The sequence below is a fragment of the Mesoplodon densirostris genome, chromosome X, assembly GCF_025265405.1.
Source record: "Mesoplodon densirostris isolate mMesDen1 chromosome X, mMesDen1 primary haplotype, whole genome shotgun sequence".
In the NCBI taxonomy this organism is placed as follows: Eukaryota; Metazoa; Chordata; class Mammalia; order Artiodactyla; family Ziphiidae; genus Mesoplodon; species Mesoplodon densirostris.
The window spans coordinates 19,164,407-19,178,780 of NC_082681.1; the positions used below are offsets into that span (position 1 = coordinate 19,164,407).

The 14,374-nt window shown below is 41.1% G+C and overlaps 1 protein-coding gene across 9 annotated transcripts in view; it reads right to left on the reverse strand.

Moving 5' to 3' along the window:
- The window catches only part of INTS6L (integrator complex subunit 6 like), a 51,717-nt gene that overhangs the window by 30,198 nt on the left and 7,145 nt on the right, over positions 1-14,374 (reverse strand). Inside the window, exon 1 of one of the 9 annotated variants that reach the window (XM_060087130.1) lies at positions 7,328-7,411. The exons of the other annotated variants lie outside the window; for them this stretch is intronic. The gene's annotated coding sequence lies outside the window, so the exon portion shown is untranslated. Of the gene's footprint in view, positions 1-7,327; positions 7,412-14,374 lie in introns of those variants that run through there. 9 annotated transcript variants of the gene reach the window in all.

A 14,374-nucleotide genomic window follows, 5' to 3' on the forward strand; every position in this document is an offset into this window, starting at 1 on the left:
CTTTTAGGGACTTCCCTGGTGGCGCAGTGGTTAAGAATCCTCCTGCCAAAGCAGGGTACACGGGTTCAAGCCCTGGTCCGGGAAGATCCCATGTGCCATGGAGCAACTAAGCCCGCGAGCCACAACTACTGAAGCCCGAGCGCCTAGAGCCCGTGCTCCGCAACAAGGGAAGCCACCGCAATGAGAAGCCCACGCACCGCAACGAAGAGTAGCCCCCGCTCGGTGCAACTAGAGAAAGCCCAGGTGCAGCAACGAAGACCCAACTCAGCCAAAAATAAAATTAATTAATTAATTAATTTTTTAAAAATGTGAGTTTTCTCTGTGTGTCTGTGTGTGTTTCCTAACATATCCTGTAAGTCAAAGGATCTAAAGGTAGAACCTTTCCATGTATTATTCTTTTGACCAGATTGTACATATGACTTATAGTAGCTGGGAAAAGTAGAGGATGGGAATAATTCCTTGTGACCCAAGGAAAATCTTACTGAACTAGACAAACTAAACTTTAGTTAAAAGGAAGGATTATGATTTGAACTGTCCTCATCAAATACTTAGAAATATCAGCAGGTGATTATAAATCACACTGAATTCAAAACTTAGCTTTCTTATTTGGGGTAGAAGAGAAGGTCTACAGCTGTGGGTGAGGGAGAGGGATAGCATCAATTCTTTCCTTTATTTATCCAACAAATTTTTATGGACCAACTATGCTATGCTGGGCAGAATGCTACATGCTGGAGATATCAAGAAGAATTAGCCCTTGAGGAGTTCCTGCCGCAAAGGAATAAGGAATGCAGTTATGGAGACACGGAAAGAACAAATGACCAGGGAGTTAGGGAAGGCTGGTCACAGAAGACAGGCCATTTGAAGAAGTCTAATGTCATGAGGAGAAGATCATGGGATCCCCACACTGATGTGAGGAGTGGAGGGGGCAGGGCAAAGGAAGAGAACAGAGTTTATAAAAGGACGGGGCTTCCTGGGGAACCGCAAGTAATTTGATTATCATCACTCTGAGTACGCAGCAGGAGGCAGAGCTGATAAGCTGGGCTCTGACTATAACGTGCTGTGTACATTGTGCTCAGTAGTCTGGATTTTATCTGTTGGCCCTGGGAATGACTTGAGGTTTTTAATTAGGGGCGTGGCATGATCAGATCTGTATTTTAGCAAGATCGTTCTGCTGGGAGTTGGAGGATAAATTGTGGGGTGGAGGGGAAGCCGAAGCTTGAGGCAGGGAAACTGGTTTGGAGAATGTTGCAATAGCTTATGAGAAAAGTGATGAAAGCCTGAGCGAGGGCATCGGGGATGGAGAGGAGGCTGCAGATTAAAGAAGTATTTCAGAGGTGGAGTCAGAAGGATTTAGTAGCTAATTAGGGGCATGGGTGAGGGAGAAACAGGGTCATACATTAGGTTGAGTTCTCTTGCTTGGGCAAGTCTGGGAATGGTGGGGTCTTTCACCCAGAAGCCACTTTACAAAGTTTACTTTTTTTTTTTCTAGAATGGCTTCATTTAGCAATCTAACTTCTACACTGTACACTCAGAGTTACATCTGCAGCGAGTGTTGAACTCCTGAGAGCCACAAGATAGTTCAAGGCATGACTAAAGAAAAATCAGTGAACTACTTGATCTGGTAAAGGGTTGGGATAAGGTTTGAGTACCACCAAAGCAAGCACCCTATAACTCATCTGTGTTTAAAATAATGTGTCCTAATTGTCACTAATCAATCTGTCAGAATGACTGCTCTTTAAAATTTCCTTTCTAATATGAATTGAAAACATTTTAAAAATTGTTTCTGCACCTGAATCACTGGCATTCAATTTTTAGGTCAATTCCAATCCTTTGCAATGAATTAGACAATACTTGAAATTTGAATGCTATTCCTATCTCAGTACTACACAGTGTATGGGCTACATTTACAACCCAAAGCAATAAACTTCTTGGTAGCAGTTTAGCTCCTTCAAGAGAAGAATTGATGCCCCTAAATCCAGTCCTCAGAATGCTGAAGGGGAAAAAAGGCCTACAGAGTAATTTAAATATCTAGAGAACCTTATTAATGTGAAAAATTCTTCCAAAAAGATAATTATTAGTTCCAGTGGGAGAAAGTATGTTTATATTCTTCATTCATTGCTTGCAGTTGATTTTTTCATAAATGAATTCAGGACAGCCCGTTGACTTTCTTCATACAGTCTTTTCTTTCAAGTAACTCCAAAGATATCCTACTCTCATGTCAGTAAAACCTTTACTCCTGATAATAACTTCCATACATTTTTATGGAGATTTACAGCTTACAAAGCATTTTCATACTTCACATTTGCCTAAGACAATACTATAAAATAGGCATGGCATTACCATCTCTATTTTGTTTTAACAGACCAAGAGGAAGTAAGACTTGAGTATGTCTTGTTTGTTGGGGGGATAGTGGATAGTCAGAGAGGCACAGTCTGGAGTTACACTATCTGATCCAGTAGCCCCCCAGCCACTGAGAACTTGAAACATGGCTAGTCTGACTTGAGATGTGATATAAATGTAAAATACACATGGGATGTTGAAGACTTAGAACAACAACAGAAAAGAATGAAGATATCTCATTATTTATTTTTCAATTGATTGCATGTTGAAGTGATAATGTTTTGAATGCCTTTAGGTAAATAAAGTATATTACTAAAAGTGTCACCTGTGGCTACTAGAAAATTTGAAATGCTGTGTATGGCTGGCATTATATATCTATTGGACAGAGATCATCTAGAGGGAACTGAAGGTCAGGCAGGAGAACTTGGCCTTGCTTCAGCAGAAAATAGACTCATTACAGATTCCAAGGCTTGGGGAAACAGGATCAAACAGTGTCTCAGGAAGGTCAGTCTGGCAGTGAATTATAGGATAGACTGGAGAAGGAGAAGCTGTAGTCAGAAAAAATAAGCTAGGAGGTTAGAATAGGCATCTAGGCCTGAGGAAGGGGTTAATTGAGAAACATTTTGAACCACCAGGATAGGACTTGGTGACAGACAGACCATAGGCCTAAATGAGACAGAGTAACAAATGATTACAAAACTTCTAACCTGAGACAACTGAAGAATAGAGGTTTAGGACAAAGGAATAACCTGGGGTGAATGAAATCCTAAACTATGAGTTTACTGTCTTCACAGGTCAAGTTTTTAAAGCCTCCCAGAAGTAAAATGAGAATAATGATGATGATGATGATAAATAATAATCATAGGTAATATTAATCAGTGCCTATGTGTCAGGAACTCACTTATGCTAAGCAGAGCATTTTATATCTATCCTTCTCATCTCATAACCACCCCATGAAGTAGGTGCTATTATTACGTCCATTTTATAGATTAGCACACTGAGGCTCAGAGAGGATAAACAACTTGTCCAGGTCAAAACAACTAATAAATGACACAGCCAGGATTTGAACCCAGGTAGCCTAACTTTAGAACCACCAATGTAAACCACTATACTAGAGGTTCTTCTACCTATTCTACATATTCACCTCATAGACATGTCTTGTTATACTAGCTTAAAGGTTCATAAGTTGAATGGAATTTCCAAATTTCATTAATTTAAGTCTACTTTCCCTGATGTCAGAACACAGACCAGTTGGGTGTGGGGAGCAGTGAATTAGGACTTGGAAGACCCTGGTCTAATCCTGGCTGTAACTAACTAGCAAAACGAGTGGTCCAGAGTAAGTCGTTTCCCGTTACTGTGGCTGTTTCCTCACCTAAGCAATGAAAAAACCGAAAACCAACTCTAAGGTCCCTTCCAGTTTTCATATCCTATCATTCCATACCTTGTATCCATCCTTTATATAAATCTGACTTACAGAAAGAAAATGCCTCATATCTTAATAAATATGCTAATTCAGGTCTGGTTTAAATTTGTATAGCCGACTAAAGACATCTTTGAATATCAGCAGGAAGAGTATGGGCCTTTCAGTCTGTCAATGACTTGGGTTCTCCCCACAGCTCTACGGACTAGCCCACTAGCCTTTTATTCCCTACTCATATCACCACAAAAAGGAGAGAGTCTGTACTCCTTTCCTCAGAAGGGCAAAGCCTAAAAGAAATATTTTCTACTACCCTCTGCACCCCTATTTCCATGTCCTTATCTGGTATGTTCTCTGCCATATGGTGCTTAAAGGGTAGGTTTTGCCCCTATGACAGAACTATAGTGGAGGTCTGTCAACATGTGAACTATTTGGAAGCTTTTTATGAACACACATCTAAGTTATACCCTCCAGTCTAGCTTTTCTCAGGAATAACGCTGCTATTTAGAATTCTGGCTGGTTCCTGTGTCTTATTTCTCCACTGGTTTCAATGGAGGAGGGAAAGGTAGGGGTGTTATTAAATGGCCCCCCAAACCTCAGCATCCCAACACTTGTCCTTCCTGAACTTCATTCCATTTCGGCAGGACCATTTCTCTGATTCATTGATTTTTATTTTATTTTAATTTTTTAAAATGAAGAACCCTTTCCTCCAAGGAAATCTTGCCAGGAAGTATAAACAAGTAAAAGAGATAAAAACAGATCAACTGCCCTTGAAGAGGATGTGGCAGTGGTGTTAGAGCCCTTTCTGTAAACGCCTGCTCTATCTCTGAAGGTCACTTGCAATCCTTTTCCAAAATATAAATGATCGTGTTAGACTCAGTATATAGTGCAGATTTAACGAACACGGTATTAACTTCTCCATCCAAGGTAACCGAAAAACATTTTTTAGGGCAGCTGCATCTAGCTTTCCACAGAAGAAGCGCCCCTTAAAAGACCAGATAAATGGAATATGTATAAATAAAGAAAACCAGTTGAATAGTTAAAATTCTCTAGGGTGACAGCTCCTGAAAGACAATGGCAGTGAATCTTTTCAAACAGCAAAAATAATCCTTCTCTATTACAGACTGTCACATGCAGCGAGAGGACCTCTCACGGGAAGGGCATCACTTGCTCTGTCCCTCTGACTGGGTGCTGAGCCACTGCACTAACCCATTTTGGGCACATGCACCCGAAAGCCTCTTTGGACCCTACCCTGAAGAGCAGTTCAATTCAATCCAAGGCTTCCTAGCTCGTTAGCAAGCCCTTCACAATGAATAAAAAGCCTCGCTGGGCTTCCCTGGTGGCGCAGTGGTTGAGAATCCGCCTGCCGATGCAGGGGACAGGGGTTCGTGCCCCTGTCTGGGAAGATCCCACATGCCGCGGAGCAGCTGGGCCCGTGAGCCATGGCCGCTGAGCCTGCGCGTCCGGAGCCTGTGCTCCGCAATGGGAGAGGCCACAACAGTGAGAGGCCCGCGAACCGCAAAAAAAAAAAAAAAAAAAAAGCCTCGCTGGATTCCAGAGAGAAAATACATGTTGTTTCCCTCTCCCTGACAAGACTTTTTAACTTCTATTAAAGGAAATGAAATCACCCTGGTAATATTTGCCCTTCATAAATTCATATAGAGGGCTATCCCGAACCTTGGGCTCTTCTTCTAGGTGGTTACAAACAAGATGATTAACGAATTTAAGTATTTTCCCAGATGTTGCAAGTTAAAGCCAAAGAGTCTAAATTTAGCAGGGCCATCATTTCTCTTGTTGAAAGATAAACTATTTTCCTTTTTCCATCTGCTCTCCAGAAGTTGGGGAGAAACTTGCTCTGCAACAACCCAGACAATTTGAATAAATCAACTTCAATGGCATTTTTCAACTAACTTAACTTTCTTCTCCAATTTAACATTCTATCATCTTTGTCATCACAAACTGTTCTTGTGTTGGTAAAGTGACCAGTGGGACAGGATGACATGAAAAATAAGAAGCCCTGCTTTTCCAATCAACTCTGTCTCCTGAGAAGACAAATGACTTTTGCCTTGGTCTTTGCCCTTAGCTTTATATGGAATACTTGTGCGAGTTAAAAGTTTTCAACTTCGAGAATTTTCTTCTCACAACTAAAATGGACTCCAATTCTGATACATATAAGATGAGGTTTACTTGCCCTCTTAGGTAAACTGTAACAGCTGAAATCACTTTAATATGTTCAAATGTCTTGTTTTTCAGTATTTTATTTTATTTTATTTTTTGTGTGTGTCTCCATATAAAATGTCTTTTTAAATTGTGTTTACAGCTAGAGCACCTATATAGGAGGTTGTTAAAACTGTGAAATACACATTAGGAAGATGCTATATCATTGAAAGAATAGGATTGTCTCGCTTCTTGTATCAACTTTGAAAACTCTTCTTGCACTATATTTTCTGACCCTATATGATGCAATATTTTTCCCTTAATACTCTAGCAATTTGGTCTGATTTCACTTTTTTGTGTGTGGTTTTCTCACTTGACTCAAGGTACTGATACAGTTCTAGGTTCAAAGGAGACATTCTATTATTCTGTATTTTATATGTACTAATACAGCTTTCTCTTGTAAAATTACTTGTTTTAAGACTATCCAGTTCTCAGGACAGGAATAAAGACGCAGACGTAGAGAATGGACTTGAGGACACGGGGAAGGGGAAGGGTAAGCTGGGATGAAGTGAGAGAATGGCATTGACATACATACACTACCAAATGTCAAATAGATAGCTAATGGGAAGCAGCCGCATAGCACAGAGAGATCAGCTCGGTGCTTTGTGACCACCTAGAGGGGTGGGATAGGGAGGGTGGGAGGGAGACGCAAGAGGGAGGAGATAGGGGGATATATGTATATGTATGGCTGATTCACTTTGTTATATAGCAGCAACTAACACACCATTGTAAAGCAATTATACTCCAATAAAGATGTTAAAAAAACAACAACAGAATACCCGGTTCTCTTGGATTCCTTTTGTCAAATTTACTTCTCCAGGGGCACTTCTTAGTGTCCTGAACTTGCTAAGAGACTCGAAGCCCATTTTATTTGATTACATCAGTTCTCTCCCAGAGAACTCTGAATGTTACCATTCTGTGGTTCAGTCCACCAATTTTCATCCACAAGCTTCAAGAAATACTACCAGCCAAGATCACAAAAAAAGAAATCTAGCTTACTTGAGTCTTCTACTTTTTAAATAAATTCTTAGAAATTGACCCCCTAATATATTGCAGAAACTTATTTGACAGTCTGTGGCCTGCTGAATTGTTTTTTCAGCAGATGGTTAAAGACTCTCATAACCACATTTTTTAAAGTAAACCGGGCAAAGACATGATTCAGTTTGATTCCACTCTCACAAAGTTCACCATTTTGTGTTACTGGTCTCTAAGATACCTAGGATGAGGGTTTTTTTTTTTTTTTTTTTAGTGGATGAACAATCATAAGGATTAGTCTAAAATATCTACAAACTTCATTTATGACTTTTCAATTCTTACCCAAGGGAATTAAGATAAAATTATGAAGTAGCACACCTCTCAGAGTTCATGTGAAAGTGTAAGATCCAAAGAAATTTGATCTTCACCAGAGGATGCTAACATGTAGAAACCAAATTTTCTCCTCTGTCCAAGAGGCAACTGAACTGTTACTGAAAGAAAAATGTCATAGAGTTGCAAAGAATTTACCAAACTCGGTCAGATATAAATGTTAAGTTTCCTCTTTCACTCCCAGTCCATTTCAACTGCAGCTATTGACCAATACTCATTATTAGAAAAAACAAAAACAAAAACAAAAATCAAACAAACAAACAAAAAAACGTTATCGTGCTGAGCACATGTTCAATTGCTTAGGTTTGGGGTTCTGATAGGAGATATTTTTATGAACACATACACAAGATAAAAATCAACAAAAGTGGTCTTGGAAAATACACAAGGACAGGAGTGAGACTAAGCCACCCAAACATTACAGAAAGAGTTGAAGAGAGGAGAGAGCACAATGGCCATTCCTTACTTTCTAAAGATCTTATGGCATCTCTTTCCACCAGACTAATTCTTTTTAAAAAATTCTCTCAAAAAAATTTTATGAGCTTTTTTTTACATTATAAAAGTAACGCACATTCATTGTTAAAAATCCCAACAGAAATACAAAGTTAGTCTATCTCTTCACCAAATTGTCAGTTCCACTATTCAGAGGTAACCATTTCTAGGAATCTGTCCTGAACATTAAACTGTTGGCAGCAAACAGAAATGACTCCAATAAGATGAAGTGACATTTACCTATAAGATGGAGTGACCAATTTAACCAGTAGGTACGTGATACAGCACTTTAACCACTTATAGAAACTGTTTTCTAAAATTTAAAGCAATTTTGGGACTTCCCTGCAGGTCCAATGGTTAAGACTCCGCGCTTCCACTTCAAGGGGCGCAGGTTCGATCCCTGGTCGGGGAACTAAGATTCCTCAAGGCATGCGGCGCAGCCAAAAAAAAAAAAAAAAATTAAAGCAATTCTGAAGTCCCCCTGACATCCCAGCCAGAATTATTCCACTTCCTGCCTTTCAGTTATACAATTCTCTCCTGACGTTTTTCAGAAGGAATAGTGGAAATAATCTAGTCTAATCCCTTCATTTTACAGATAAGAAAACTGACACCGTAAAAGGTTACATGACTTGCCCAGGGTCATGTGTCTAATCAGTAGCTACCAGACAGGCTACCCTATGACCAGTTTTTCAAATCTAATTTTTATGAAAGTACCTACGAAGACTTTAAATAGACTTCTAACATATAGCTCAAAAACTTCACTATGAAATGGAATTTACAATGTCTATACACACGTAAACTTTTAAGAAGGAGCGCTTTGCTCCAAACATCTTGCACGTTCTCCTTCAAGACATACAGCAGGAGGGACCCCCAACTTTCCAATGTCATGGCTGTATTAAAGACTAGATATTTCCCCTGGAATCCCATTATCCACTGTCTAGCTGCGTGGGCTCCCTTCCACAGAGACAAAGGCAGAGAGGAACTGGTTAAATAAACGGCAGGGCTTCCTGGCATCTTGAGGCCAATTTAAATCAAAACATCTTGGTCTGGTTCAGGCTAATCAACCGCTAAAGGTCAGAGTCCAGCTCTCTCCCCCTTCCTCCTGCAACTTCTCATCATTATAACAGCATTTAAAGCACCTTCTGTCACATCCTCCCCCTCAAGTCACAACCTTGCTGGCATGCTTTCCGTTCATTTTCTCTCCTCCCCCAGGCCTCTGGTCCCTCTGGCTCTCTCTCTCTTCTCCCTTTGGTTAACTGATGGTCTAAGAGTTGGCATCAGGAGTGGGGAGACAAACTCAAGGTATGGAAGAGAGAGGTCTGGCTGAAGGGCAGGGCTCCTGTGGGGAAATGATGGGAAATACGTTTATACAGATACATGGAGCAGGTCCTAGAGAGCTCAGAATGGCAGACTGAGCAATTTTGACTTGATTCCATAGGCACTGGGGAGTCTCTGAAGGCTTATGAGCGGGGGGAGTGATATGATGAAACCACCTTTTTTAGAAAGTTAGCAGTTGGTATGGGTAGGGAGTAGGAATTTGGGAAGCACTTGGAAGACTACATAAGAAGTTGTTATAGTGGCCAAAGCATAGAAGTGAGGACCTGGACTTAAGTGTTGGCAGCAGAAATTGAGTTGAAGGAACATATGCAAGGGACATTGCAAAGGGATAGGCCACAGAAGAAGATGGAAGGACAGGATCAAAGCTGAATAATGTCCACCGTGCAATCCTGAGTGACTAAAAGATGGGGAATATAGAAGAGGGGATAGTTTTAGAGCCATAAGGAGGTCTGTTTGACATGCTAACTATGAGCTGATGGCAGGATAGACAGGCAAGTGGAGATGTCCCGTCGTCAGCTAGCAATGCCTGGGTGAGAAGCTGAAGTTGGGGAGTAGAAGGAATATTTGATATCATGAATGACGTAGGATGCATTCAGCAAGGGAAAGAATTTGGCAGATAGGGAAAGAATTATCAGAGAGAGAGGTGGAGAAACAGAATGGAGGAGGTGATAAGTTTCTGGAAGGAAGAAGCATTCACAGTTTCAAATATAGGCAAGGACAAAAAGAATAAAATTAGTAAATTAGCCCAAGTAGCTATATAGTAAATCCTAAGACCTTAATAAGCTATATTTACTTTCCTCAGTAGCACTACTCCCTACTCACACAAACAAATGTTTTGAGCCTCTTGTTCAATAACATTCAAGTCCAGAGTTTGGCTCTTAGCACTAAGTTTAGTGAACTATTCGACTTAACAGGGCAGGATATAACTAACGAAAGAGCAGGTGCATATGGTTGAAGATACAGGCACATATATATTAAGATAATCATGCACATATGGTTTAAGATACAGAATTCTATTTTTTCTGCGAACATCTGGCACAAAAGCCTTTGTGTAACTTTTCTCCCGTTAAGACCCCAGTGGCTAAGTTGGCAGCACCACCAATCCTCTGAAATTCATCTCTTACCAACCTAACTAAGCAGGAAGGGAGGAAAAAGCTATCTGCCTATGGCAGGGGTGTGGCTTGAGGAGAATGGGAGATCTGGCTGAAATGAGGAGAGGAACATTAGATCAGGCACAGACTGAGAGATAAAACTCGGCGAAGGCAGTATGGCATACTCAGGCCTTTTACAAACTGGCTTCTGCCTCTCCCACAGGTTGTGGATTAAAGGAAACTAAATGGCTACTGTGGAGTACATTGACTGCCCTTCTTTTCCCTATAAGAGAAACATTTATCAGGAGAGTGACAGGGTGAACATGATATATCAGTTTCTGGAGGCCATTAGATTGGCAAAAACCACCCTGTTGCTTTTTCAAGCCTACCGTTCTTCCCACAGGGCCTACTCGGCCTAGGCCCCAGTGCTCAACCTCTACTCCCCAACTATCTCAAGTTCCATCAACTGAGAGTCCCAACAACTCCATCTCTTTCCCTGAGTAGGGGCATAACTGTGATATCAAAGACGACAGTGGTTCACAAAAAATGCACCATGATATTCACCTACAAAGAATCAGAGAAATAATAAAAATGGTAACACTAGCAGTAGTCATTTTCATTCATCGAGTGCTTGCTCTAGTATCAAACACTGTTATATCAAAAGCAACTATAAATAAAAGCATGACAATTCTGTCTAAAAAACATGATTCCAGGACATATACCATAATGAGAAAATACCACTGAGAAGTTATTAAAAGGAATATTCTACCATAATTGATAGGGAAAGTGAAGTGGCTCATTACTTAAGACTGTAATAGAGACAGACCTGGGTTACTATTCAGTTGTGTTACTTAACCTCTCTGGCCCCCAGTTTCTTTATCTGTTAAGTGGGGATAATAATAGTACCTGTGGGCCTCCCTGGTGGCGCAAGTGGTTGAGAGTCCGCCTGCCGATGCAGGGGATACGGGTTCGTGCCCCGGTCTGGGAGGATCCCATATGCCGCGGAGCGGCTGGGCCCGTGAGCCATGGCCGCTGAGCCTGCGCGTCCGGAGCCTGCGCGTCCGGAGCCTGTGCTCCGCAGCGGGGGAGGCCACAACAGTGAGAGGCCCGCATACCGCAAAAAAAAAAAATAATAAAAATAATAATAATAATAATAATAATAATAGTACCTGTGATTTAGGCTGGTTGGGAAGATAAATGAAATAAGCACTGTACATTCATTGGCGCATTGCCCTGTACATAAGCATTATTCAATAAATGTCAGATGCTATTATTAGAAAGCTATTATATTATTGTTCATTATTATAAGGAAGTAGATATAAGTCGAATCCTATCTGTAAAAGCCAGATAACACCTTTGACTATAAGATAGGTTTTAGGAGGATCTAAAACTAGGGCTACAAAATGGTTCCACATCATATACATGCTATTCATCAACATATCTGTACTCTCACCCAGGCTCAGAATTAGACATTGGTATTTATTCCTTAAATGGGAGCCATTACAGTAACAAAAAATAACATTGTAACTCCTGTAATCCCCCTTAGGAGGACTGAGCTTAGAGAAAGTAATGATCATGGGAGCCCGCCCATGGCCCCACTTGGACCTCCCCCCTTCTTTTAATGCTACTGATGACTTCCCATGATATAAGACAAGGGCCTTGCTAGGGAACCTCAAGAAACCCTTCAACAAGAGCAGTGATACAAACCCCTCTTTGTTTCTTACGTTTTACACTATGCCAAGCTAAAGAATTTATCCTTTATCCTCCTTCTCTTGATGAATACTATTCCTGGGAATTCTTGGGCCAAGTAGCTATGTAAATCTAATAAGGGATATGTTACATATTTCTAATAGCACTAAAAGCATGGAACATTTTGTGCCACTGGTGACCACATATTACAAACAGAAGTCTGAATTACCGTAGTTACATTAGGAGTTCACATATATATTCTTTTCTACTTAGCCCAGGAAAAAAACTTCTAACCCAACCAGTTGGATCACCAAGTGTATCCAAAAGTCTAAGCAACCAAACTGGGTTTCAATACAAACAAGAATGGGATGCTTTCATATTTTTACCCCAGGGCCAAGGGTTATCAACCCATCAACTCTGAACTGTATGATAACCTTTCATGCACAAATGACTCCATTATAGAGGTGCTCACTTAGATCAGAACTTTGAGAGGGAGGATCCCCCTTCAGAAACAATTTCTAGGACATGAACATCATAAGTATGTTAAGAAAAAATAGAGACCAACACTGTTGTCCAATAGAAACATAGTGAAAGCCACATATGTAATTTTATATATTCATGTAGCCACATTAAAAAAATAGAAACAAGTGAGATTAATAATATATTTAATTTAATCTAATATATCAAAAGTATTGTCTAAACTTGTAGTCAATATAAAAATTGTTAATGAGATATTTTATATACTTTTGGTACTAAATCTTCAAAATCCCATGTTCAGTTTACACTTACAGCACATCTTGATTCAAACTAGCCACCTATTCAAGGGCTCAATAACCACACGTGGCTAGTGGATGCTGTACTGAACGGCGCAAATACAGCCAGTCTGACATGAATGACTGGTATATTTTGAAGAGCCATGCCTACCCTCACGGACACCTCAGCCCTTCACCCTCTTTTTTTTTTTTTTTTTTTTTGCGGTACACGGGCCTCTCACTGCTGTGGCCTCTCCCATTGCGGAGCACAGGCTCCGGATGCGCAGGCTCAGTAGCCATGGCTCACGGGTCCAGCCGCTCCGCGGCATGTGGGATCTTCCCGGACCGGGGCACAAACCCGCGTCCCCTGCATCGGCAGGCGGACTCTCAACCACTGCGCCACCAGGGAAGCCCCCCTTCACCCTCTTTGATGGAACTCTTATAGTGTCCCCACCCCTCTCTGGGACTACTAGTCCACCTGGAGTTGTGAGGAAGAAGGGGGGGGAAAGGATGTGTTTTTAACAAAACACATGGAAACCCAACTCCATTTCCCAGTAGAAACAATAGCAAACACAATAGTTCTATGGCTAAGTGGCATTAAGGGTTAAATAGGCTTTCCTGGGGAGGAAGGTCTGGGAACCTAATCACCATTTAGAACACTGTATCCAGGAGATAGCATGTTCCAACCTTCCAATAGGCACACAAAGAGACTGCCTGGATCTCTCATCTACACTCTTGGTAAAAGGGATCTGACAGCCATGTTTACAAAGAGTTTTTCATTTAAGTACTTAAATTAAGCTAGTTGCTTCCCTTCTTCATCCCTGTCCCCTCCTCCCCACATTCAGAGGGTCCTTCAATCCTGCCCTTCTCTGGAAAGCACATTTCTCCCTGAGATGTGGAACAGCTGCCATTTTGGAACACTCCGTGAAACTGAGAACCCTGTCTTCTGAACAGTTCTAGTTATATTTCTGAAGCAAAGGCAAACTGAAAAGGACAATATTTGCTGTTTCCTTATGTGTGCCCTGCCCTTCTGCCACCCTTCCTACCCCCATCCTAACCTCAAAGTCAAAAGCTCTCAAGTGGCCAGCACTAATGCAAAACTAGGCAATTTCAACTACATATTTTAGATCTCCCCCACCTCTCATTTTCTCATCTCCCCAGCCCACCTCAACGTACGCTTCTGCATAATAACCATGCAAGCACACAGACAACAAGCCTTACCCTATTTGTCTTCAAATCCACCTCATAGCTCTTCATTCCAGGAGAAATGTACAAACTCTAGCTCGTAGGCTTCGAAGCCCTTTTGCGATCCAGTCTTAACTAGTTGCAATCTTGACTGGATAAACTGAATCATCACTGGGTCCTGTCAATTCTCCCTCCCTCACCTGCAATCTGTTGGTTAAGAGTCCACCGTTCTTGACATCTCCCGTATCTTAATCCACATTCTCCAGTCACCTTTTTCCAATGACTATTCTCAAGACTCTTGCAAGGACTAGGACCGTATCTTTTACTATTCCTATTTCCCCTTGGGCCAAGTCTTTCTTGGTGTCACCTTCGGCCCCAAGTATAGTATAGTACAGTCCACAGAGGGTGCTGAATGAACATATGGTATATGAAAGGCTAGATTGCTATAGTAGCAATCCAATGTCAGACTTATCTGCCAGAAACACCATTTT